We start from the raw sequence: 24,818 nt of genomic DNA, 5'->3' as shown, positions 1-24,818 counted from the left end.
TTCAAATAAAATATTTTTCTTTGGCATCCTTCAGGATCCTTTTCTGAGGTGGATCTGTGCCAAGCACAGATCCCTCTGTCCACCTATATATTCATGGTGGATCTAATCAAGTCTAAACCCATGGAAGGTTTACTCAAAAAGTAAATCCCTTGTTGGCCCTTTTAAGCTAGTGCAATGTGTGTGCACCTTTCAGGGATCATTCAAGCAGGAATGTTTTGGCCATGCAGAGTTGTTCTATGCCTTGCATTCTCCTTTTCTGTTTTGCCAGTTGTTCTGCTGGTTATACCATGAAGGGGAACAGCAGCAGCAAGAATGGAGGGGGGAGGGAAGTCACGGGGATGGGTGTACAAGCACGGAGCTGTGCTGGAGGAAGGAGAGGATCCAGCAGGGTCTACATTACAGACATTCAGAGATAACTTTTTTTTCCCTCTTCTCACTGAATGAATCCCCCTCACTTCAATAGAGAGATTGTTACTCGAGATCATGGGTGTCAAACTCAAATTCACGGAGGGCCAAAATTAAAATCTTGGACTAAGTCGAGGGCCAAACTAAATATTTATTGAAAATTTTCAACAACATCTGCATGTTTTCTCTTCTTTCAACATATGTAATGTTAAACTTTTTCTTATTCAAATAAATGTTTAATAATAACATAACATAACATAACATAACAATTACAGCATGGAAACAGGCCATTAGGCCCTTCTAGTCTGCACCGAACCAAACACCCCTTTCTAGTCCCACCTCCCTGCACAATGCCCATAACCCTCCATCTTCTTCTCATCCATATACCTGTCCAACCTTTTCTTAAATAATACAATTGACTCCGCCGCCACTATTTCTCCCGGAAGATCATTCCACACGGCTACCACTCTCTGAGTAAAGAAGTTCCCCCTCATGTTACCTCTAAACCTCTGCCCCTTAATTCTTAACTCATGTCCTCTTGTTTTAATCTTTCCTCCTCTTAATGGAAATAGTCTATCCACATCCACTCTGTCTATCCCTTTCATAATCTTAAATACTTCTATCAAATCCCCTCTCAACCTTCTACGCTCCAAAGAATAAAGACCTAATCTGTCCAATCTCTCCCTATACTCTAGATGCTTAAACCCAGGTAACATTCTGGTAAACCTTCTCTGCACTCTCTCCACTCTGTTTATATACTTCCTATAATTAGGCGACCAGAACTGCACACAGAACTCCAAATTAGGCCGCACCAACGTCTTATACAATCTCAACATCACCTCCCAACTCCTATATTCCATGCAATGATTGATAAAGGCCAGCATACTAAAAGCCTTCTTCACCACCCTATTCACGTGAGTTTCTACCTTCAGGGAACGATGTACCGTTACTCCTAAATCTTTCTGCTCTTCTGTATTCCTCAATGCTCTCCCATTTACCACGTATGTCCTATTCTGATTCTTATTACCAAAATGAAGCACCTCACACTTATCAGCATTAAATTCCATCTGCCATTTTTCAGCCCACTTTTCTAAGCAGCCCAAATCCCTCTGCAATCCTTGAAAACCTTCTTCATTATCCACTATTCCACCTATCTTAGTATCATCTGCATATTTACTAATCCAATTCACCACTCCATCATCTAGATCATTAATGTATATAACAAACAGCAATGGGCCCAATACAGATCCTTGAGGCACACCACTGGTCACCGGCCTCCAACCTGACAGACAATTATCCACTACCACTCTCTGGCCTCTCCCTTTCAGCCAATGATCAATCCATTTGACTATCTTAAAATTTATACCTAAAGACTGCACCTTCCTAACTAACCTTCCATGTGGTACCTTATCGAAGGCCTTACTGAAGTCCATATAGACAACATCCACTGCGCTACCCTCATCCACATTCCTAGTCACCTCTTCAAAAAATTCAATCAGATTGGTCAAACATGACCTTCCTCCCACAAATCCATGTTGAGTGCTCCTGATCAGACCCTGTCTATCCAGATGTTTATAAGTACTATCTCTAAGAATTTTCTCCATTAATTTACCTACCACAGACGTCAAACTTACAGGCTGATAGTTTCCAGGCTTCCTCCTTGAACCCTTTTTAAATAACGGAACCACATGCGCAATGCGCCAATCCTCCGGCACTATCCCCATATCTAATGACATTTGGAAAATTACCGCCAGAGCCTCTGCTATTTCCTCCTTCACTTCTCTCAATGTCCTGGGGAAGATCCCGTCTGGTCCCGGAGACTTATCCACCTTTATATTCTTCAAAAGCCTTAAACCTACACCTTTTGTAATCTCTATATTCCCCATATTTACCCAATTTGCTTTTTTTTATCTCACATCTCCCAATATCCTTCTCCTTAGTGAATACCGAAGAAAAGAAACTGTTCAATATCTCCCCCATTTCTCTAGGCTCCACACACAGTTTTCCGCTCTGATTTTCTAAGGGACCAATTTTGTCTCTAGCTTTCCTCTTACCATTAACATATTTGTAGAACTCTTTTGGATTAGTTTTCACCCTGCTTGCCATAGTTTTCTCGTACCTTCTTTTAGCTTTCCTAATTCCTCTCTTAAGATTCCTCTTACATTCAATGTATCTTTCAAACATCTCCTTAACTCCATGCTTCTTATATCTAATGTACGCCTCCCTTTTTCTTCGAACCAAGTTTCCAATATTCCTTGAAAACCACGGCTCTCTCCAACCTTTTGCCCCTCCTTTTAACCTAACAGGAACATAAAGCTTTTGCACTCTCAAAATCTGATCTTTAAAAGACTTCCATCTCTCTACTACATCCTGCCCATAAAACAAATTGTCCCAATGCACACCCTGCAAGTCCTTTCGCATCTCCTCAAATCTAGCTTTTCCCCAATCAAAAACCTCAATCCTTGGCCCTGATTTCTCTCTTTCCATTATGACATTGAAGCTGATGGCATTATGATCACTGAACCCGAAGTGCTCGCCAACACTAACCTCCGTCACTTGACCCATCCCATTTGCCAACAGTAGATCTAACACTGCTCCTTCTCTGGTCGGCACCTCTACATATTGTTGTAAAAAACTATCTTGCACACATTTCACAAACTCTAACCCATCCAGTCCTTTCACAGAATGTGTTTCCCAATCTATATGTGGAAAATTAAAATCTCCCATAATTACAACCCTGTGCTTATCACAAATATCTACTATCTCCCTACAGATTTGCTCCTCTAGGTCTCGGTCCCCTCCAGTGGTCTATAATACACCCCTACAAGTGTAGCCTCTCCTTTCCTACTCCTCAGTTCCACCCAAATAGCCTCCGTGGATGTGCCCTCTAATCTATCCTTCCTAGGCACCGCTGTAATATTTTCCCTGAGAAGCAATGCAACCCCACCTCCTCTTGCCCCTCCGACTCTATCACACCTAAAACAACGAAACCCAGGGATATTCAGTTGCCAATCACATCCCTCCTGCAACCATGTCTCACTAATCGCTACCACATCATACTTCCAAGTATCAATCCACACCTTCAGCTCATCCACCTTTTTTACAATACTCCTGGCATTAAAATATATGAATTTCAGGGATTTCCCAATTTTTAATCCCTGTTTTCCCTCATCTTTAAGAACAACATTATTTACTTTTCCTGCCAATTGCCCTTCATCTTCTTCCAGAGCATTTCCCTTCTCTATCACCTGCCCATCCATATTCAAATACTACAAACTTTCTTTGTTTGCATTCTAACCTTCTCCTTACTGCTCTGTACTATTTTGTTCCCTCCCCCCAACCATTCTAGTTTAAAGGATCCTGAGTAGCCCTAGCAAATACCTTTGCCAGGATTCTGGTCCCCCTGGGATTTAAGTGTAACTCGTCCTTACTGTACAGGTCACATCTCCCCCAAAAAAGGTCCCAGTTATCCAGAAACTTAAAACCCTGCCCCTTACTCCACCCCTTCAGCCACGTGTTAAACCTCCACCTCATTCTACTTCTATTCACACTGTCACGTGGCACAGGGAGCAATCCAGAGATTACCCCCTTTGCGGTCCTTCTTTTTAACTCCCTACCTAACTGCCTGTACTCACTCTTTAGGACCTCTTCTCTAATTCTCCCTATGTCATTGGTACCTACATGTACCACGACCTCTGGCTCCTGTCCCTCCCACTTTAGGATATCCGGGACACGAGCAGCAACATCCCGGACTCTGGCACCAGGGAGGCAAACCACCATCCGGTTCTCCTTGCTGCGTCCGCAGAATCCCCTATCCGTCCTCTTAACTATGGAGTCTCCTACCACAATTTTGGATAAACTCTTTCCAGAAGCATTAACAAATGAGAAATAAAATATTCAATAAATAATATTTCTCCATAGAGGATTTGTCATATGTTGCTAGTGTGCTGTCGAATAGTAAAATCTGAGGGCTATTGAGAATGTGGGAGAATAACATGATTCCTGAAACAATCAAATGGGTGACTGATTGTGGGCATGAACTCTAGCAGGGTTATTTGCCATGCCCTTTTCCATTGGTACAGATATCCTTTGATTTACACACTTTTCAAGTTTTATGCCTAATGAGCTTGTATCCAGGTGCAGGACCATTTTTAACCAGGAATATATTTATCACTGTGACATGAAACTATTGGAAGATCGTTTTATCCTGAGATTAAAGTTCATAACACTTACTCAGGCCAGTGTGCAAGAGGGCGGGGTTTGCGGGCGATCGGGTTGGACAACGACAGTGTGGGGGCATCGGCTCTCGCTGCGGGGCGGAATCTCGGCTCTCGCTGCAGGGCGGCCCCGTCACCTTGAGTCGCGGATCGGCCTGCGGCAGGGAGGGGGAGTGGGCAATGGTCCTGGCGAGGTCAGGCCTGAGGCCTCCGGTTCCGGGCGCTGGGAAGCGGCCTTGGCTTCCCCTGACACCGGCCAGGCCCCAAAACCAGAGTCCACGGTGAGACCCTGCAACGTAAACAGAGGAGGTGGGGGCGATTAGCAGGCTGACGCCAATGCATTCTGGGATTTGTTGTATTACTGTGCATGCGCTATACTGGCGCGGCGGCCAGCGGCCACCTCTAATACATTTTTGAAATGATCTTGCGGGCCAAATATAATTATATCGCGGGCCAAATTTGGCCCGCGGGCCAGAGTTTGACATGTGTACTCTAGATATTGGTCACTCTACTTATTACAACACGAGTTAGCGCCATTTTCGAGGGCAAGGAGAGTATTGGCCGTTTCTGTACCACAGATAAACCAGGGATATAATGGAGTCACCTTATTCCAAGAAGAATAATTTTACCTTTTATACCAGCAAAGGAAGTAGCTTCTCCAACTTTAAAAAAAAATGTTTTAATCCACAACACATTCCAGACTGCAATTTCCAAATATAACCATGGAAAATATTCATCCCATATCCAGCATAGATCTCATAAATGGAAAATATTATTGATGGTTTTACAACACGTGGTCCAAATGAAGATTTAATGATCTATACCAGCGGATAGAAATCGCACATCCTGAAAGCCTACTAATGTATTATACAACTTAGCATCCAGTTATATCTGCCAGTTCTCGTCACTCACTTTCTGTCACTCTGTCTATTGAATTACCATGTGGCACGTATCACCAGATCAAGCTACAACCAGATCTCTCACTATGTGGACCAGCAGATTCCCAAATGTGGTGTCAACTCTTGCAACATCTGAAACTTGTGGTGCGCTGTTAGCCAGAATCAGACACACACAAGGTAAAGACTGTACAACAGGCTTTAATCCACAAAAACTTCCACAGAGCCAGGCTGGCTGTAGCTGCAGGAACTCTGAGAAACTTCAGAGGCCGGCACAGGCTTATATCCCCGGAGGGTGATTGACACCTGACCGGGTGGGGCTTGATCCATTCAGGTCGACTGATTGACAGCCGGCCAGGTGTAGTCCTGTCCCCTTTACTCTTCTGCAGGTACAGAGGTTGCTCCCTGCAGTAGGTTAGCGGTACACTCTTGAAGGTACAGAGGTTTTCCCCTGCAGTAGGCCGACGGTGTACCACACAAAACTTTTCTTACAAAGAGGTAAAACTTTACAGACACCTGGAAAAGAAGTAGAAGGTCAGAAAAAAATCAACGAGAATGTTCATTGAAGAAAAAGGGATTGCATTTCTACCAACCATTGTATTATACACATGTCAGTGCCTCTAGTTCCTCAAGAGTTTATAGATGTTTCATCTGACTTCAGAAATCTTGCCAAATTTCTACATTTTTGTGGTGGAAAGTGTGCTGACCGACTACTTCATGGTCTGATATGGGGGTCATCAATACCTCTGAACATAAAGATATTAGATATACCCCAGGACACCACTGAGAGCTTCTTCATGGAACATTGTCATGAGAGAGCAGCAGAAATCAGCCAGGATCCACACCATCCAGCACACACTCAATTCTTGCTGCTGCCATTAGGAAAGGAGTATAGGTGCCACCTGACTCGCGCTAACAGGTTCAGGAACAGCTGCTCCCCCTCTTCCATCAGACTCATCTGCAGCAAACTCAATCAGGGACTCATTTAAGGATTCTTGTGCACTTTATTGATTTTTTTGAATTCTCTCTGTATTGTACAGTCACTTTGTTTATATTTCATTATCGGTTTACATTTCTTTATTCATTTACATGTGTATGTTATGTACAGTTTTTTGCACTACCAATAAATGGGAACTCTGCCTGGCCCAGAGGGGAAAAAAATCGGCAATGTGTGTGATGTCATGTATGTACCTGAAATCTACATCTAAATCTCTAAGCAAGAAAATTGTCCGTAAGAGAAACATTTTCATTTTATTGTGTCTTTTTGCAGCTTCAGTGCACCCCAGACCATTTGACAGCCAATATGTTACTTTTAACGCGTGGAGGTTATATTTGCTAATTACCTTTGTCAACTTCCCACAGTTTAACATTACCCACATAGTTATTTATATTTTATGGAGGGATAACCAGAATTCTGAGTACAACTCTCTTGATCTTCCTGAAGATGATGTCATGGGACCTGTTATGTCTGCCTGAGGGAATGGACATGGAATCGATTCAAGAACCTATAAAAGGCAACATCTCCAATGGAATCTCCTGAGTTATCTGCCTTTTGGGCAAAATTTATTTCCAAATGACATCAGATAATCCAGCCGAAACCAAGCTGGGTCCTTGTCAGCCTGGGGGTCACTCAGTTCCACACTGATCCATTGGGTCACACAACTGGAAATCATCCCTGCTCAGTTTTTAACAGGCTGACTAACAGTTAAATAACCACCTTCCATGACACCTGTTCCTATTTTAAATTTAGGAAAGGTATTGTAAGCAACATTTATAATAAGTACTCCTGAGGATATTATGGGGATTTTTTTTTCCAACAGAATAATTACAACATAATTACAATTATTATTCAGAGAATAGAGAAGATTCTGAGGGGCTCCTGTGGGGTTAGGAACTGCTGACCAATTTATTGTGATGCTTAAGTATTTTATATCAGCGTAGACTCTGCTTCCAGAACCATTTGCTGAAAGATAATACTCATCACAATTACTGGTTGAGGTATTTGTGGAAATTTGTCTGCCTTAAATATCCCCAGTGATAACTGCTGGAGCCATTCGTGTCAACAAATCACAAATTCACCAGCCTCTGGGTAAGGAAATTCCTCTTCATCTCTGTTCTGAAGGGACATTTTTTGTATTCTGAGGCTGTGCCTTCTGGTCCCAAACTCCCCCACCATCAAAAGCATCCCCTCCACAACCAATCCAGTCTATAGAGGCCTTTCAGAATTTGATAGGCTTCAATGAATCCCCCCATCCCACCCTCCCCCTCATTCTTCTACACTCCAGTGAGTAAATTCCAAAGCCTTCAAGCATTCCTTATCCGATAACCCTTTCACGTGTTGAATTTCCTCATATGCTTCTAAGGAAGCAGAGTCTATGGAGTGTTCTCTTGGTCCTATCATCAATGTGGTTAGACAAGGACAGATTGTGTTGATATGTACTCCCAAGAATTTAAAGCTCTCCTCAATTTCCAACCAGCATCATTGATATAGATGCTTCTCTTCTCAATATCCTGAAATCAATGACCAGCTCCTTCACTTTGTGGACATTGAGGGAGAGGTACTTGTGCTGTGCCTCCAGCATCTCTGTCCGCTTCCTACACTCCATCTTGTCAGATGAAATCTGATCTATGGCAGTGATGTCATCTGCAACCGTAGATAATGCAGTGTTTGGCCACGCAGTCATGAGCATTTAAGCTGTAGAGTCGGTGGATGGGTATGCAACTTTGCGGGGCACCCATGTTCATAATATGAGGAGGTATCATTAATCCTCACTGCTTGTGGCCTACTGGTCAGGAAGTCAAGAATCCAGTTGATAAGGATAAAAAGTCAATCGTCGCCATGTATATATCATATTCATTGTATTACTGGCTGTAGCAAAGAGGCAAAGAAAGGTATGAACCAAAAGCAGGCAGGCGCTTGCATTAAAAGCCAGGTGGAGTAGAAGAGAGGAAGAACGAACGGGCAGGGGGAGGAGCACAGGCCAACAGGCAAGAGGTCATAGGTGGATATAGTTGTGAGGGCCAAAGAGAAAACAAAAACTGATGCGATGGGGGAGGGGGTAGCTTCCCAAATGGAGGGGGAAAGAGGTGGAGAGCTTATGGAAAGGACACAGAGGGATAGGGAAAGAGAGGGAGAGACAGGAGAGGGGCCTAATGGACATCAGAGAAGTTCTCTTTGGTTGATGTGCTGCAATCATGAGAATAAAATAACGATAAAATCAACCGGTGTATTGTTGTGCTGCAGTACCTGGTTTGATTGGCAGTAAAAATAATCCATTTACCCCCATTCTGATTAATAATAGCATTGCTATTACAGATTTGTGGAAAGAAAATGGTGGGAGAGGGGTGTGGTGAGGGGGAGAGGCAAGCTACACACTCTGCAATAAATCAGAGGACATTAATGAATTGGTAGATTGGGCAAATGAAGCTGGCCCCATGCAGAATAATTGGCCTCATCAGCATCTCAGATTTGTGAAAGCTGAGAAGAAGCAACTAATATTTTTACCAAAGGAGAAGAAGATGAAAACAGCAGATGTCTTGCCTTTTCTTTCTTTCTTTTCATCCCTTCCATGTCACGAACCTGCTGGTAACACGATGCCTATTTGTGCCAAGGTCACTTGACTTCCTAATTGTATTGGAGGTTCGGACCTGGAGCTCGGGCTGCAGATGATTTGGACTGGACTCTGCGTGGCTGCAGAGGTTGCAGGGGTGCTGTGCTGGAGGCAAAACCATGGACACTCAGTATCTCTGGGGGGAACTCTCTCTTGCTTCTTTTTCTCCGACTGCAAGATGCGCTTCAGACAATATCTGCCGATGGTGAATTTGTCTGCCCTGCAGCAGACAAGAGCAATTTTGTGTAATATTGTGGTGCACTGTTAACCAGAATCAGACACACACAAAAATAAAGACTGTACAACAGGCTTTAATCCACAAAGACTTCCACAGAGCCAGGCTGGCTGTGGCTGCAGCAACTCTGAGTGAGGCCTCGGGAGGCTGGCGCAGGCTTTTATCCCGGAGGGTGATTGACACCCGATTGGGTGGGGCTTGATCCATTCAAGCTGACTGATTGACAGCCGGTGTTGTCCTTACATTCCTTACATTCCTGCAGGTACAGATGTTGCCCCCTGCAGTAGGCCGGTGGTGTACCACCACAAATATGACACTTTTTATTACATGACAACAAATTGAATCTTGAATCTTAAAAACTACAAGACTGGATGTAGAAACGTTGTTTCCCACAGTGGGAGAGAATAGGGCACAACCTCAGGATTGAATGGTGTCCACTTAGAACAGAGATGCGGAGGATTTTCTTTAGCCAGAGGGTGGTAACTCTGTGAAACATGCTTGTAGAGGCCAAGCATTTGGCTGTATTTAAGGTAGAGGTTGATAGGTTCTTGATTAACAAGCCATCAAAGGTTATGGGGAGAAGGCTGGGCAGTTGGGCTGAGTGGCAAAATGGATCAGCTCATGTTTAAATGGTGGGGCAGACTTGAAGGGCTGGATAGCCCATTTCTGCCCCTATGTCTCATGGTCTGACAAGCTCTGTGCCTGCTATGCCATTCAAAAATGTCACGGATGATCTTTCCTCGCCAAACAACTTGCTGACACTTACCCTACCTTCCTTGAACCTGATGAACATAAAAATAAATCGACTTCTGTTTTGAAAACAAACCATGGCTCAACTTCCAATGCCCATGGGGGTTAAGAATTCACTATACTAAGTTTATGAACTGCCTCTCATCTTTGAGATGAGTGATCGATTAAGGTGAGAGAAGAGAGATTTAAAGGAGACCTGAGAGACAACTTCTTCACATAGTGGGTGGTAGATATGTGTAACAAGGCACCGGAGGAAGCGGTACAGGCAGTTACAATGACAATGTTTAAAGGACATTTTGATAGGTACATTGATAGGATGGGTTTAGAAGGGATATGGTCACAATTCAGGCAAATGTTCAGGTTAACAACTTGGCTATCATAAATGGGTTGGGATGAAGGCCCTGTTTCCCTGGTTCTGGTTGCAGGGAGAACAATAGGCTTCCTTCAGGCTTTAAAATCCTTTTAAGAATTTCATGTATTTCATTGAGAACATTTCAGTGCAAAGGTTTCACAGCATGTTGCTTTTTGATGTTTGGAAGCACTTGGTAATAAGCCCATATAATCTACAATGCTTTGTGCAACAGTAGACAAGCAACTGTTTGTCTTATGACATAATGGACCTTTAATGTCCATTATGAAGCTAAAAATTCAGCTCATGGAAGATGATTCATTTTTAATGAGTTTGATTTTCAAAGTGTTGTGACAAAGCCTCATACCCATCCTTCCCAGGAACAGAGGAGTAATTTAATTTCAGAAGCCAGGAAAGAAATGGAGTGTTAATTTAACAAAAGTTCTTAGAAATTGTTATTCAGACTTCAAGTCTGAAAGAGAATGGCATTAGCCCAAAAATCTGATTGTTCACAAATGTTCAATTGCCTTTTGAAGAACTGCAGGAAGACAGCCTTATACTTCCTCTGGATGTGGAATGTCCTGCTGTTTCTCCAGCACTTTTATGTATTGACTACACCTCAGGATTTGTCGATTTTCTTGTTTACCTGCAAGATGTTCCTACCCATTGGATACATTGCTAATATTTTTTTTCAAAAGTGTGTTCATAGAGTCATTTGAGCTCTACAGTATTGAAGTAGTTCCTTTAGCCTCATCTACCCTAACCATCATACATGTCGAAACACTCTTAATTGTCGCAATTGTATGCATTTCTTCACTTTATCTGTGACCCTGATGATTAAAAAAAATCTCTCTATAAGGTAACCTTTCAGCTTCCGACACTCTAGGGAAAATAGTCCATCTCTACCCAGCCTCTCTTTATAACTCAATCACTCTGGTCCTGATTACATCTTTATGAACTTTTTTTTCATCTTTTCCAGTTTAATGACACTTTTTCCTTTAACAAAGTAACCAGAATTGCTTATGATACTGTAAAACCCTTGGTATCCGGCACCTATGGGGATTGATAGATGCCCGATAAGTACATTTTCCGGTTGCTTGAGACTTACTCTTAGAATGCCTAACAAATACACCTGCATGAACAATAAACTGTTTAAAAATCAAAAAATACTATAGTGTACTTACACTGAACAAATTCACTTTCATGAATATATACTTTATGTTTAGTCACATTGTTTGAAAATATTTAACCTTCACTGCATCTACAGGCTCCTCCCCTCCAGGGAGCCGCCTGAAAAACAAACAATAACATTATAGGTAATTAATTCCCCCTGCTCTAAATTTCCAGATAAAGCCTCTGACTGGGGCAATGCTTACTAAGCAGTGATGAGGAGATACTTTAAAAGAGTCACTCCAATGGTGAGCGGCATCAACCAGCGCCTCAACTGGGCGACACCATTACTGTTTCACACAACTTAATTCAAAAGCATGACCAAGCCACTCTGCTGGTAAATATTTGCTCCCATCTTCACCAAAGGTTTATGTGTTACTTCACAGAACATTTATTCTATGATTTGAATCTTATTATTTTATTATTTATTTTAATCTTTGTTATCTATTTTCCTCAATTTTTTTTTAACCAGTAGCTTAATGCTACTGGTTGTTAGAATTCTAGATAGCCAAAGGTTTTACTGTACTCCAACAATGGCATTATCAAAGCTGCAGCATGATGTTCCAATTCTTGGACTGAATGCCCTGACCAAAGAAGGTAAGCATGCTAAATGACTTTTCCATTACCCTGTCTACCCCTGTACACCACTTCCAGTGCCTTGGAGTGAGAATGATCCTTGCCCTTTGTTTGATTTTGATTGCTGATTCATGAATGGGCAGCAAAACATAGCTCAAACCACATTATTAAGCTTGCTGACAATACGACTGTAGTGGGCCTTATTAATAAGAATGTGTATGTTACCAATGATACTCTTAAACTTCTATAGGTGTGCCATGGAGAGCATTCTGGCTGGTTGCATCACTGCCTGGTATGGAGGTGCCAACTCTCAGGACAAGAATAATCTCCAGAGGGTTGTTAACTCAGCCTGCGGCATCAGACATCTCTCCATTGAGGACATCTACATGAGGTGGTGTCTTAAAAACGGAGCCTCTATCCTGGAAGACCTCCACCACCCAGGCCATGCCTTCTTCACTCTGCTACAATTGGGAAAAAGGTACTGACAAGCACACAATGCCAGCTTCTTCCCCGCTGCCATCAGATTCCTGAATATTCAATGAATCAAAGACACCGCCATACTTTTCAGTGTTTTAAGATGGTTATAATATGAATGTTTGCTCTATGACGCAGCCACAAAACACCAAATTTTATGATTTGTTCATGACAATAAATTCTGATTCTGATTCTGAAGGTGGACAGGATCAAATTCCTTTACTGTTTTAAAATCCTCAGGGATATTTGAGCTAGGCAGCGGACTTTAATTCTGTGTGTTTTCTGCTCTGGTGCATCTGGACAAGCATCATTTTGCTGTTTGCTCAATGGTAAGGAGCAGTGGTAATGCTGGGACAGAATGATTACATGACTGACTGGATGGGGTATTCCGCTGTCTCCTGATTATTTTTGTAAGTATAAATATTAAACAATCAAAAAATATGCCTTATTTTTTGTCAGTGAATCATTTTGAATTGCATGAAAGGATTTTTTTTTACATATACAGGTACAAAATCCTTTATCCAGAACCCTTGGGGGACAGTGTGTTCCGAATTTCGGATTTTTCTCGATTTTGGAAAGCCCACCCAAATTGTGCTGCCATATCCACCCTTCCAGTCACCTGGCCATCTCCCCCAACCTCCGGTCCCTCAGCCACCTGGCCGCCTTCCCCAACCGCTGGTCCCTCAGTCACCTCCTCCTACCGCCGATCCCCACTTACCGGATTTTAGAACTTTCCAGATTTTAGATGTCCAGATAAAGGATCGTGTACCTGTAATGCACTCTTCTATAAACACATTTTTTGTGACTTTCGTTCAATGCCAATGTTCTTGCCACTCACTTTTATAAGACTATTGTATGCCCAACAAGCTCAAGCAATAGGGATATAATATTGAGCAAATGTTTTTTCGACTTGATTGAGGACTAACTGCTGAGCAAAACACTAGGGACAAGTCCTCTGCTGTTCTTTAAGAGGCCCCTTTTTATGTGCTAGCATCAAACATATTATTCCATGACTGAAAGCGTTCTATTCTTTAGCAATTCAAGCATGTGTCTTAAATCTAGTGAGGAAACCTGCTTCCACCACCCACTCCAGAAAACACCATAAATAATGTCTCCTCAGCTCATCCCAACCATTGTTAACACATTGAATGCCACCCTACTCATTTCAATGTGGTAAATGATCTTCAAAAGAGAGATTTGTGAAGGCAAGTATCTTTTCAACTTAATTTAAATCATGTTAGTTAAAGTAAATATGCTAATTTTAAAAGTACTTTTGTGCTGTCTATTTGCAGGTTGTCATCCACATGTTAATTTTCTTTCCAACCTTGTAGGGGGTTTTGAATTAATGGTGGTGTGTTTTGATATTTTCTTTTTACAATATAATATTGTATTGTTTAATTTTTTTATTATTTTGAACTCCATTAAAAAATATACAAAAAGAAAAAAGTACTTTTAAATGTTACCCTTTTTTCAACATCAAAGACATTTAGAAAAAAGCTCGGAAGATCACATGACAATCGAGGGAAGGGTCTTGGATGCTGCTGCCTGTGGTCTTCACTCAACTCATGGACTGCTCCACCTTGTGGAGTGGCTGAAGCAGCAAACCCAGCCCGAAGGTAAACAGGATTCCGGCAGCCTGGGAGAAGGGAATGCAAAGTCCAGGTCATTGATCTGTCCTGTTGGTTCTTCAGAAGGTGAAACAAAAGGAAAAATCTGTGTTTCGGTGCAGAGCGAAAAAGAAAGGTTAAATGGCAAAAGAGGTGATAACGCAGGGCATGAGAGAGTGATAAACAACCTTAGCGAGGCCTGAAGGTATAAAGTAAAACAGAAAATGTGCTGAAAATACTGAGCATGTCAGGCCACACCTGTAGGATGAGAGCAATCTTGATAAGGGGTCTTGAGCACCTGATGGAGGTGTATAAGATGATGAGAGGCATTAATCGTGTGGATAGCCAGAGGCTTTTTTTATTCAGGGCTGAAATCGTTGCCAAAAGAGGGCATGGTTTAAGATGCTGGGAATGAGGTACAGAGGAGATGTCAGGCATAAGTTTTTTGCACAGTGAGTGATGGGTGCATGGAATGGGCTGCCAGCAATGGTGGTGGAGATGGATATGATAGGTTCTTTTAAAAGACTTTTAGATAGGTGCCTGGAGCTTAGAAAAATAGAGGGGTATGGGCAATTTTTAGGTTAGGGACATGCTTGGCACAACTTTGGTATTGTTTTCTATGTTTCTAACACGAAAAGTTAACGCTTTTTCTAATCCCATTTCTAAATGGGGCCTGACCTGCTGGGTATTTTCAGTATTTTCAGCAGTTTTTACTTTACTTTATGACCTGAGGCATGAACTAAAGAAGCCAAATATTTATCTGCAATTGTTAGAAGAACAACCTCATGAAGTCTCATTGGCTTTATCAGGAGTCAGCCTTCTGTCAAAAGCTGTCATGGCTTCCCAGGCATAGGTCCTCAACAGTATTGTTTTTATTGAGCCAGCAGGGATTTGCTGGAGTCAAAATGAATCACTGGAGTCAGAGAGGTGTGGGTACACCCATAACACTGTTGAGGAGGAAGGTCCAGGACTTCAGCCCAACGACTGCGAAGGAACAGAGGTGCCATTCCAAGTTGGTGCGGGCCTTGCAGGGTGACTTCCATCGAGTGTTGCTCCCATGCTTTCGCTGTCCTTGTTTTTCTAGCTGGTCAGGGTCGGGGGTTTGGATGGTATTATCTAAGGCATCTTCATGAGTTGTTGCAATGCATCCTGTAGCTGCTACGCACTGCTGGTACTGAGCATCAGTGGCAAAATGAGTGAATAATTATGAATTGGGTGTCTAGGTAGTTAATGAGGTGGATGATGCACTCCTTTTGCTATTTATACAAGTCTCCTGTGTGCTTCTGATGCATGACCCCAAATATTTGGTAACATCATGAATGCTTCAATGCTATGATTTAAATTTAAATTTAGGTGTAGAACACAGGGCCTTCCAGCCTATGAGCCTGTACCCCATCCAATGCACAAATTAACCTACAACCCTCATATGTTTTGAAGGGTGGGAGGAAACTGGAGCACCCGGCGGAAACCCGTGCAGACACGGGAAGAATGTAAAAATTCCATACTGACAGTGCCAGATAAGAACCCAGGTTGTTGGTGCTATAATAGCATGGTGCTAACTGCTAAGCTGACTATGTCGATGGGACAAAGATTCCAGGAGTTGGAAATGTTACGTTTTCTTTTCCCACATCCTTGAAACTTTTCTTCTCTTGGACGAGGAGTCTGGAGTTGAAGATGTGAATGATGTGACTTGCCCTGTGGAGCCAATTGACTGCATCAGGGGCTTTGCAATACTTGCCTGCACAGGACACTGAGAATGCTTGCAGAGATGGCACTCATTGCATCTTGCAAGTGGTTTGAGGTGTCTGCTGAATATAATGCTCACGCGACCTGTGGTTTATTTTTTTAATTTCGATTTTATTTTCTTATTTATGGTGGAAAGTGTGCTGCCCAGCTGCATCACAATCTGGTGTGGGGGGTACCAATACCCCTGAATGGAAATCCCTGCAAAAGGTAGTGGACACAGCCCAGGGCATCACAGGTAAAACACTCTCCACCATCGAGAACATCTACAGGGAACTCTGCTGTCGGAGAGCAGCAGCAATCATCAAGGATCCACATCACCCAGCACACGCTCTTTTCTCGCGGCTACCATCAGGAGAGAGGTAGCGGTGCCACAAGACTCACACTTTCAGGTTCAAGAGCAGCTGCTACCCCTCCACCATCAGACTCCTCAATGATAAACTCCATCAGGGACTCATTTAAAGACTCTCACTTGTGCACTTCATTGATTTTTTTTTGATTCTCTCAGTATTTCACAGTCAGATTGTTTACATTTCTTTATTTTTTTACATGTGTTCGTTGAAACATTTTTTTTGTTGCACTGCCAATAAGTGGCAATTCTGCCTTACCCGCAGGAAAAAGGAATCTCAAGGTTGTACGTGATGTTATGTATGTACTCTGAGAATAAATCTGTAATCTGAAGGCTTCTCCACATAGGTTGTTTATGGGGTGGAGTCAAGGCTCTGATATCAATGACAAGGTGATCACCACGTCAAAAAGAAAGCAGGCAGTCAAAAGCCACATATGTTCATTATTTTATTCAATTATTCTATTGACAGAAATGAACATTACAAGCAGTTCCAGCCATTATTGCGATCCCTCTTTATCCTTGAGTTCAGGAGACAATTGATAGTTAATCAAATTGATGAATCCCAGACAAATTTCTTTATTAACTATTAAAATGCTCTGCTTACACTTTGCAGCAGTAACTAGAGAAAGCAAAATCAACATTTCAGGTCAAAATTCCTTCATCAGATTTACATGGAATGTAGAATTTCACATGTTCTATCGGCTCATGCACCTGCCCTAAACATGATGCCCAAGTCAAACTAAAATGCTGCTGATTGTACATGATACATATTCCTATGTTCTTGCTTATTCATCTGTCTATCTAGCAGCTTCTAAAATTCTACAGTTGCATCTGCTTCCACCATTACTGAGGACAGCTTACTGAAGGCACACATCACTCTCTGTGTATTTTCTTTTAAATTACTCCACACTTCCCCCACCTCACCTTTACTGTATGTATTTTAGTAAACAGGTAAGACATATTTGGGAGGAAAAATTCTCTCATTTTATAAACTCCAAGTCACCTCTCATCCTCTGACATTCCAGAGAGAGAGAAAAAAAGTTTATTCAACTTCTCCTGATAGTTCATTCCTTCTAATTCAGGAAACATCCTGGGAAATGTCTTCTGCATTCTTTCCAAAGCCTCTATGTCTTCCTGTAATATGGTGACCAGAAATGCACACAATACTCCAAGTCGAACCTCACAACTGCAACATGACTTCCTGACTTTTGTGCGCTATGGCCTGGCCAGACAAGGTGAGCTAACCCCATGCTGCCTTCACCAACCTATCTGTATGCATGACCATTTTCAAGGATTTACAGACCTGAATCCTCAGATCCCTCTGCACCTCAGTGGCTCAAAGTTACTGCCACAGACGGTGTGGTGCACTGTGGTGCAGCAAACAAGCACAAAATTCAAGAAGACTACTACAGGTACACAATCCTTTATCCGGAACCCTTGGGGGACAATGTGTTCTGAATTTTGGATTTTTCCAGATTTCGGAAAGCCAGATTTAAGCCCACCAGAATTGTGCTGCCGTATCCACCCCACCCCCTTCCAGTCGCCCTGCCGTCTCTCCCCGTCACCCGCCTGACTCGCACTGCCGGTCTCTCAGCCGCCCGACTTGCGCTGCCAGTCTCTCACCCACCCGATTCACGCTACCGGTCTTTCACCCGCCAGCTCAGGTCTTATATGGCCCTGTGATTGACAGCTGGCATGAGGTCACCAGCCTCCCAGGTTGCCTACCTACAGATACAGTGGTTGCCCCCTGCAGTAAGAGTGCGACTATAGTGGTGGTTGTATCACCACAGATGGTATATGTTCCCCTCACATTTGGCCTCTCAAAGTGCAACACCTCACACCTTACTAAACACCTCTCTGGTCCTTATTAAACACCTCTCTGGAGAACATTAAATTAATGGGATGTTCCTTTTGCAACAACCCATTTTTTTGTTTCATGTACAGTACTGTGATGAAATTTTAAATTTATTGAATAATTTGGTTTCAGATTTCTTCAGCAGTTTCAGTAGCTGGATTGGAAATTTTGTTCCTTAACCAGTGACTGAGAATTCAAGACGTGAGCATAAATAACTTCATTACTATGTGTAGAGCTCATCGAAAGAACCAAAGACTTGTTGATCCAAACCAAGGCTTTTATTAGCAAAAGACAGGAGCTCTTCACAGGTGGCCGACCAGTCCGGAATGATCTGACCTGGCTAGGGACACAACCCTTTAAGGCCCAGACAGTAGGCGTGGCTAAGCTCTCAGCCAATCGCTGTAAGCACGGTCATTACACTCTAGATCTGTAACTATATACATTGGTGATAGATCTGTACTATCACATTCACCCCTTCTTGGAGAACTGACCCTGGGGTGGAAGGGCTGAAGAGGGAGAAGGGAAGGAAAAAAAATGAGGGAGAGAATGAACGGAAGGGGTAGGTTAAGGACTGTGGTGGTCAGGGGGTCTAACCATCTGGCGTGACCGCCATGCTGCCGGGATTGGGGTCGCTGGAGTGGTGTCACCAGCAAGCTCGTCGGGTGTGATTGCTCCTTCGCTTAATTCCCTAGCCGTGTTGTCGGCATGGTGGCCCGGGTCATTGGGGTGCTGTTGGTCCTTCTGTTCCGGCACGGGGCTTGGGGAATAAAAAGTTGGGGAAGGTTGGGTTGGGGGGTTTGCTGGGCCTACCGCGTCCTGAGCTAGGTCCCACACCGAAACAGTGTCCTCCCGCCCGTCTGGGAACTCAACGTAGGTGTAATGCGGGTTCGCGTGGAGTAGAGTCACTCGGTCGACCAAGGGGTCGTCCTTGGAGTGCCGGACGTGGCGCCGTAAAAGGATGGAGCCACGGACAGTGAGCCATGCCGGTACAGTGGTTCCTGATTCGGATTTCCTTGGGAAAAGGAACATCCTTTTGTGGGGGGTGGCATTTGTTGCGGTACATAGGAGGGAGCGGATGGAGTGTAAGGCACTAGTGAGAACCTCCTGCCAGTGAGAGGTGGGGAGACCTTTAGACCGGAGAACCAGTGTAACCGCTCTCCAGATGGTGGCATTCTCCCTCTCGATCTGGCCGTTACCACGTGGGTTATTCAGAGCCAGCTCTTCAGCGCTTGACGTCCTGCTTTGCGGAAACTGCCAAAATGTTTGGCCTGGAAGTCAGCCTGAAGAAAACTGAGGTCCTCCATCAGCCAGCTCCCCACCATGACTACCAGCCCCCCCACATCTCCATCGGGCATACAAAACTCAAAACGGTCAACCAGTTTACCTATCTCGGCTGCACCATTTCATCAGATGCAAGGTTCGACAATGAGATAGACAACAGACTCGCCAAGGCAAATAGCGCCTTTGGAAGACTACACAAAAGAGTCTGGAAAAACAACCAACTGAAAAACCTCACAAAGATAAGCGTATACAGAGCCGTTGTCATACCCACACTCCTGTTCGGCTCCGAATCATGGGTCCTCTACCGGCACCACCTACGGCTCCTAGAACGCTTCCACCAGCGTTGTCTCCGCTCCATCCTCAACATCCATTGGTGCGCTCACACCCCTAACGTCGAGGTACTCGAGATGGCAGAGGTCGACAGCATCGAGTCCACGCTGCTGAAGATCCAGCTGCGCTGGATGGGTCACGTCTCCAGAATGGAGGATCATCGCCTTCCCAAGATCGTATTATATGGCGAGCTCTCCACTGGCCACCGTGACAGAGGTGCACCAAAGAAAAGGTACAAGGACTGCCTAAAGAAATCTCTTGGTGCCTGCCACATTGACCACCGCCAGTGGGCTGATAACGCCTCAAACCGTGCATCTTGGCGCCTCACAGTTTGGCGGGCAGCAGCCTCCTTTGAAGAAGACCGCAGAGCCCACCTCACTGACAAAAGGCAAAAGAGGAAAAACCCAACACCCAACCCCAACCAACCAATTTTCCCTTGCAACCGCTGCAATCGTGTCTGCCTGTCCCGCATCGGACTGGTCAGCCACAAACGAGCCTGCAGCTGACGTGGACTTTTTACCCCCTCCATAAATCTTCGTCCGCGAAGCCAAGCCAAAGATAGCTGGTGGTCCTGTTAGAAGCGATACCACACTCCAGAAGGTACTGTTGCAGCTCTGCGCTCATGAATGAGGACCCCCTATCACTGTGGATGGAATTGGATACCCGAAAATGGTGAAGATACTATGAAGGGCCTGTATCACTGAGATGGCGGTGGTATCTGGGCAGGCTACAGCGAATGGGAAGCGGGAGTACTCGTTGATGGCTGTAAGGATATAGTTATTATGGTTGGTCGACGGTAATGGCCCCTTAAAGTCTATGCTAAGACGCTCGAAGGGGCGGGTGGCTTTGATAACGTGGGAGTTCCCCGGATGGAAGAAGTGGGGCTTACATTCAGCGCACACTGAACAGGGTCGGGTAATGGAGTGAATCTCCTCAACTGTGTAGGGTAGATTGCGCGCCTTCACAAAGTGGGCAAACCTAGTGAACCCTGGATGACAGAGCGCCTCACGGAATTTCTGTAGTCTGTCCATCTGTATGCTGGCGCTCGTTCCCCCCTGGAGAGTGTGTCAGGCGGGTAGTTGAGCTTACCAGGCCGGTACAGGATGTCATAGTTAAAGGTGGAGAGTTCAATTCTCCATCTGGCGATTTTGTCGTTTTTTATCTTACCTCGCTGGGTGTTGCTGAACATGAAGGAGATCGTGCGTTGATCAGTCAACAGTGTAAAGTGCCTCCCAGTGAGGTAATGTCTCCAACGACGCACCGCTTCAACTATGGCCTGGGCCTCCTTCTCGACCGAGGAGTGTCTACTCTCTGGACCCTGGAGGGTTCTGGAGAAGAAGGCTACAGGTCGACCGGCCTGGTTTAAGGTGGCTGCCAGGGCGAAGTCAGATGCATCGCTCTCGACTTGAAACGGGACAGACTCATCGATCGCATGCAGTGTTGCAGCAGCGATGTCGGATTTGATTCGATTAAAAGCCACTCTGGCTTCGGTCGAGAGGGGAAAGGAGGTGGTCTTGATAAGAGGACGTGCCTTGTCGGCGTAGTTTGGAACCCATTGTGCGTAATATGAGTAAAAGCCCAGGTAGCGTTTGAGCGCTTTCTGGGTAGGGGGGGGGGGGGGGGTAAGTCCATTAGGGGAAGCATGTGGTCAGGATCTGGCATCACTACCCCGTTCTCCACCACGCAACCTAGAATTGCGAGTCGTGTGGTCCGGAAGACACACTTGTCAAGATTGTAGGTCAGGTTCAGTCGACCGGCAGTTTGAAAAAATTTGCCTAGGTTGGCGTCGTGGTCCTGCGCGTGGTGGCCGCAGATGGTGACATTGTCCAGATATGGGAAGGTAGCGGTTAGCCCGTTCTGGTCCACCATCCGGTCCATTTCCCGCTGGAAGACCGCAACACCATTTGTGACCCCGAATGGTACCCTGAAAAATCGATACAGCCTCCCATTCGCTTGAAGGCCGTGAATGGTCGGTCCTCACAGCGGATCGGGAGCTGGTAGTAGGCCGAACGTAGGTCAATAGTGGAGAATATCCGGTATTGGGCGATCTGGTTCACCACATCCGTGATGCGTGGCAGGGGGTACGCATCCAGGAGAGTGAAGCAGTTAATGGTCTGGCTATAGTCGACCACCATCCGTAGCTTTTCCCTGTTCTTGACAACCACCACCTGAGCTCTCCAGGGACTTGAACTAGGTTCGATGATGCCCTCATCCAGCAATCTACGCACCTCACTCCTAATGAATTGCCTGTTTTCATAACTATATTGCCGACTTTTGGTGGCCAAAGGCTTCCAGCCAGGGGTGAGGTTTGCGAAGAGTGCTGATGGGGCAATCCGGAGTGTGGAAAGGCTGCAGGAGTGGCCCCTGGGCATGGGGATGGGTTGCTCAGGTGCTTCAGGGGTGGGGCGATGGCAGACCAAGAGGGGGGCGTGGGGTCCCCCAAAATGTAGGGACACCGTTCGAAACTGACACTGAAAGTCTAATCCCAGCAACACTGGGGTGCACAATTGGGGAAGGATGAATAATTTGAAGTGGGTGAGCGTTACGCCCTGTACTTCCAGCGTGGTGATGCAATACCCCTTTATCCCGGTCGAGTGGGACCTTGTCGCTAATGAGATCCTCTGGGTAGTGGGGATAATGTCAAGTCCGCATAGGAGGGTCAGATCTGGCCGGATAAAACTCTCAGTTGACCCAGAGTCAAATAAGCAATTGGTGTAGTGTCCATGCACTTTAATCAGATCCATTGCTTTAGTGAGGGGATGAGGGCATTGCTGATTTAGTGTTATAGAAGCAGCCACTGATCCTGTTCACAGGGGAGTTCCGCGTGTTTACGTCACGCAACGGGATGACGTCATGCAATGGGATGATGTCATAGACGCAGTTAGCGCTGGAGGAGCAGGTTGGAGGTACTCCCGGAGGTGCTGTTGTGGCGGCGTCAGCGGATGAACGGTAAGTAGAGGGGGTTGTTGCTCACGGTTGGCGGTGGGTATGTCGTTGGTCGTGGCAGTCAGGCCCCAGCGGTCGTTAGCGATGGACGCTAGGGCGAGTACCTGGTCGGTCGCGGTGGCCGCACCTGCGGCGGCGTGAGCAGCGGCAGCAGGGGAGCGAGCAGCTGTAGCGGTAGCGTCATCTCCGGGGTTGGTTGTGGCGGCGGCAGCAGCAGCGGTAGCGTCGGCACCGGGGGTGGTCGTGGCCTTGGCAATAGCGGCTCTACAGTCGGGACCGAGGCCGGGTCGAGTGTTCCGCACGGGGGCGAGAGGCGGGCCAACACCATGGTTGCTAAGGTGGGTTGCCCCTTCTGGGTTCGGCGTCTCCGTGATGTCAGGCGTTGCCGTGTAGGGGAGCCCTCGCTCTCATTGGACGAGAGATCTGGGGAAGAAGAGTTTGAATGGGACAGTGGCGATTGGGCTTCACACGAGGTATTGTGTTTGCTGGTGGCCATTTTAGACCTACAGACTGCAGCAAAGTGGCCATTTTTAAGGCACTTCTGGCACCTGGCTTTTCTTGCTGGGCACTGGGACCTGCTGTTCTTGCCCCTCCCGCAGAAATAACATCTTGGGTTCGCAGGGGGCAGTGTAGCAGCAGCCGACAGGCCGTCAGTATCTTGGGGGGTGGTAGGGTAAAAGGGCACTCTACTCACATCAGAACTCGTTGGACTTTAAGGCTGCATCCTCCATTGTGATTGCAATCTGGGCCACATCCTCTAGTTTTTCTACCCGTTGTTCGAGCAAGCGCAGCCTCACTTCGTTTGATCGGAGCCCAGCCACATAGACATCCCGGACGAGATCGTTTGTGATCTCGGCAGCAGTTTTGTCCACACAGTTACAGTCCTTGCCCAACGACTTTAATACTTGTAAATATGCCCTGCTGGACTCGCCGGGCTGTTGCTTCCTCGACGCAAGCACGAGCCGGGCATGAACTCTGTTCATTGGTTGATCGTAAAGTTCTTTCAGTACCTTTATGGCTGCGGTGTAAATGGTCTCATCCTGGATGTTCTCGTAGACTCTCAAGGACACCATAGACAGCAATGCTGTTAGACACTGGTTATCCTCCCCCACCTGAATGAATCTCAGGAAGTTTTCAAAGTTCATCAGCCAGCACTTAAAGGCTTTGAAGGCTATAGCTGACTGTGGGTCGATGTCAAGTTTTTCTGGCCGAGTCAGACGCTCCATCCCTTTTGAAAAAAATTCTTTTTTGCTAATAAAATTGTAGAGCTCGTGGAAAGACTTGTTGATCCAAACCAAGGCTTTTATTAGCAAAAGACAGGAGCTCTTCACAGGTGGCCGACCAGTCCGGAATGATCCGACCTGGCTAGGGACACAACCCTTTAAGGCCCAGACAGTAGGCGTGGCTAAGCTCTCAGCCAATCGCTGTAAGCACAGTCATTACACTCTATATACATTGGTGATAGGTCTGTACTATCACACTATGTGACTAGTATTTGTAATTATTTTAGTGGTTATTTTTTTTCCATAAAGTGCCTATTTGGCTGCAGCAGAAAACAATTTTGGTGGATATGTACATTGTTCAATGCATACGACAATTACAGGTGGCACGGTTAATGTGATGCAATTACAATTCCAGCGACCTGGGTTCGAATCTGGTGCTGTCTGTAAGGAGTTTTATGCATTTTACACATGACCTGCGTGGAGTTTACCTGTGCTCTCCGATTTCTACCCATCCTCCAAAACATACAGGGTTGTAGATAAATTGGGTGTAAGTGGGCGGTACGGGTCTCAATGGCTGGGATCATCTTCTACTGTATTGTAAATAAAATCTAAAATTTAAACTTAAAATTTTCACCCCCTTTGCGTTGTCAGCTCGTTGATTTCATCCGCAGATGAGAGTTTCTTTCTCTTCGCAATACCTCGTCCGCAAATGAGAGTTTCTTTCTATGTCCAATACCTCCGTTGCTTCCATTGGAGCAGGTAGACAGTTAGCAGGCTTGCAAGCCTCAGTGCTTCCTTCAA

Source organism: Narcine bancroftii, chromosome 2 (assembly GCF_036971445.1).
Source record: "Narcine bancroftii isolate sNarBan1 chromosome 2, sNarBan1.hap1, whole genome shotgun sequence".
NCBI lineage: Eukaryota > Metazoa > Chordata > Chondrichthyes > Torpediniformes > Narcinidae > Narcine > Narcine bancroftii.
Note: the sequence above shows the minus strand (reverse complement) of the source record.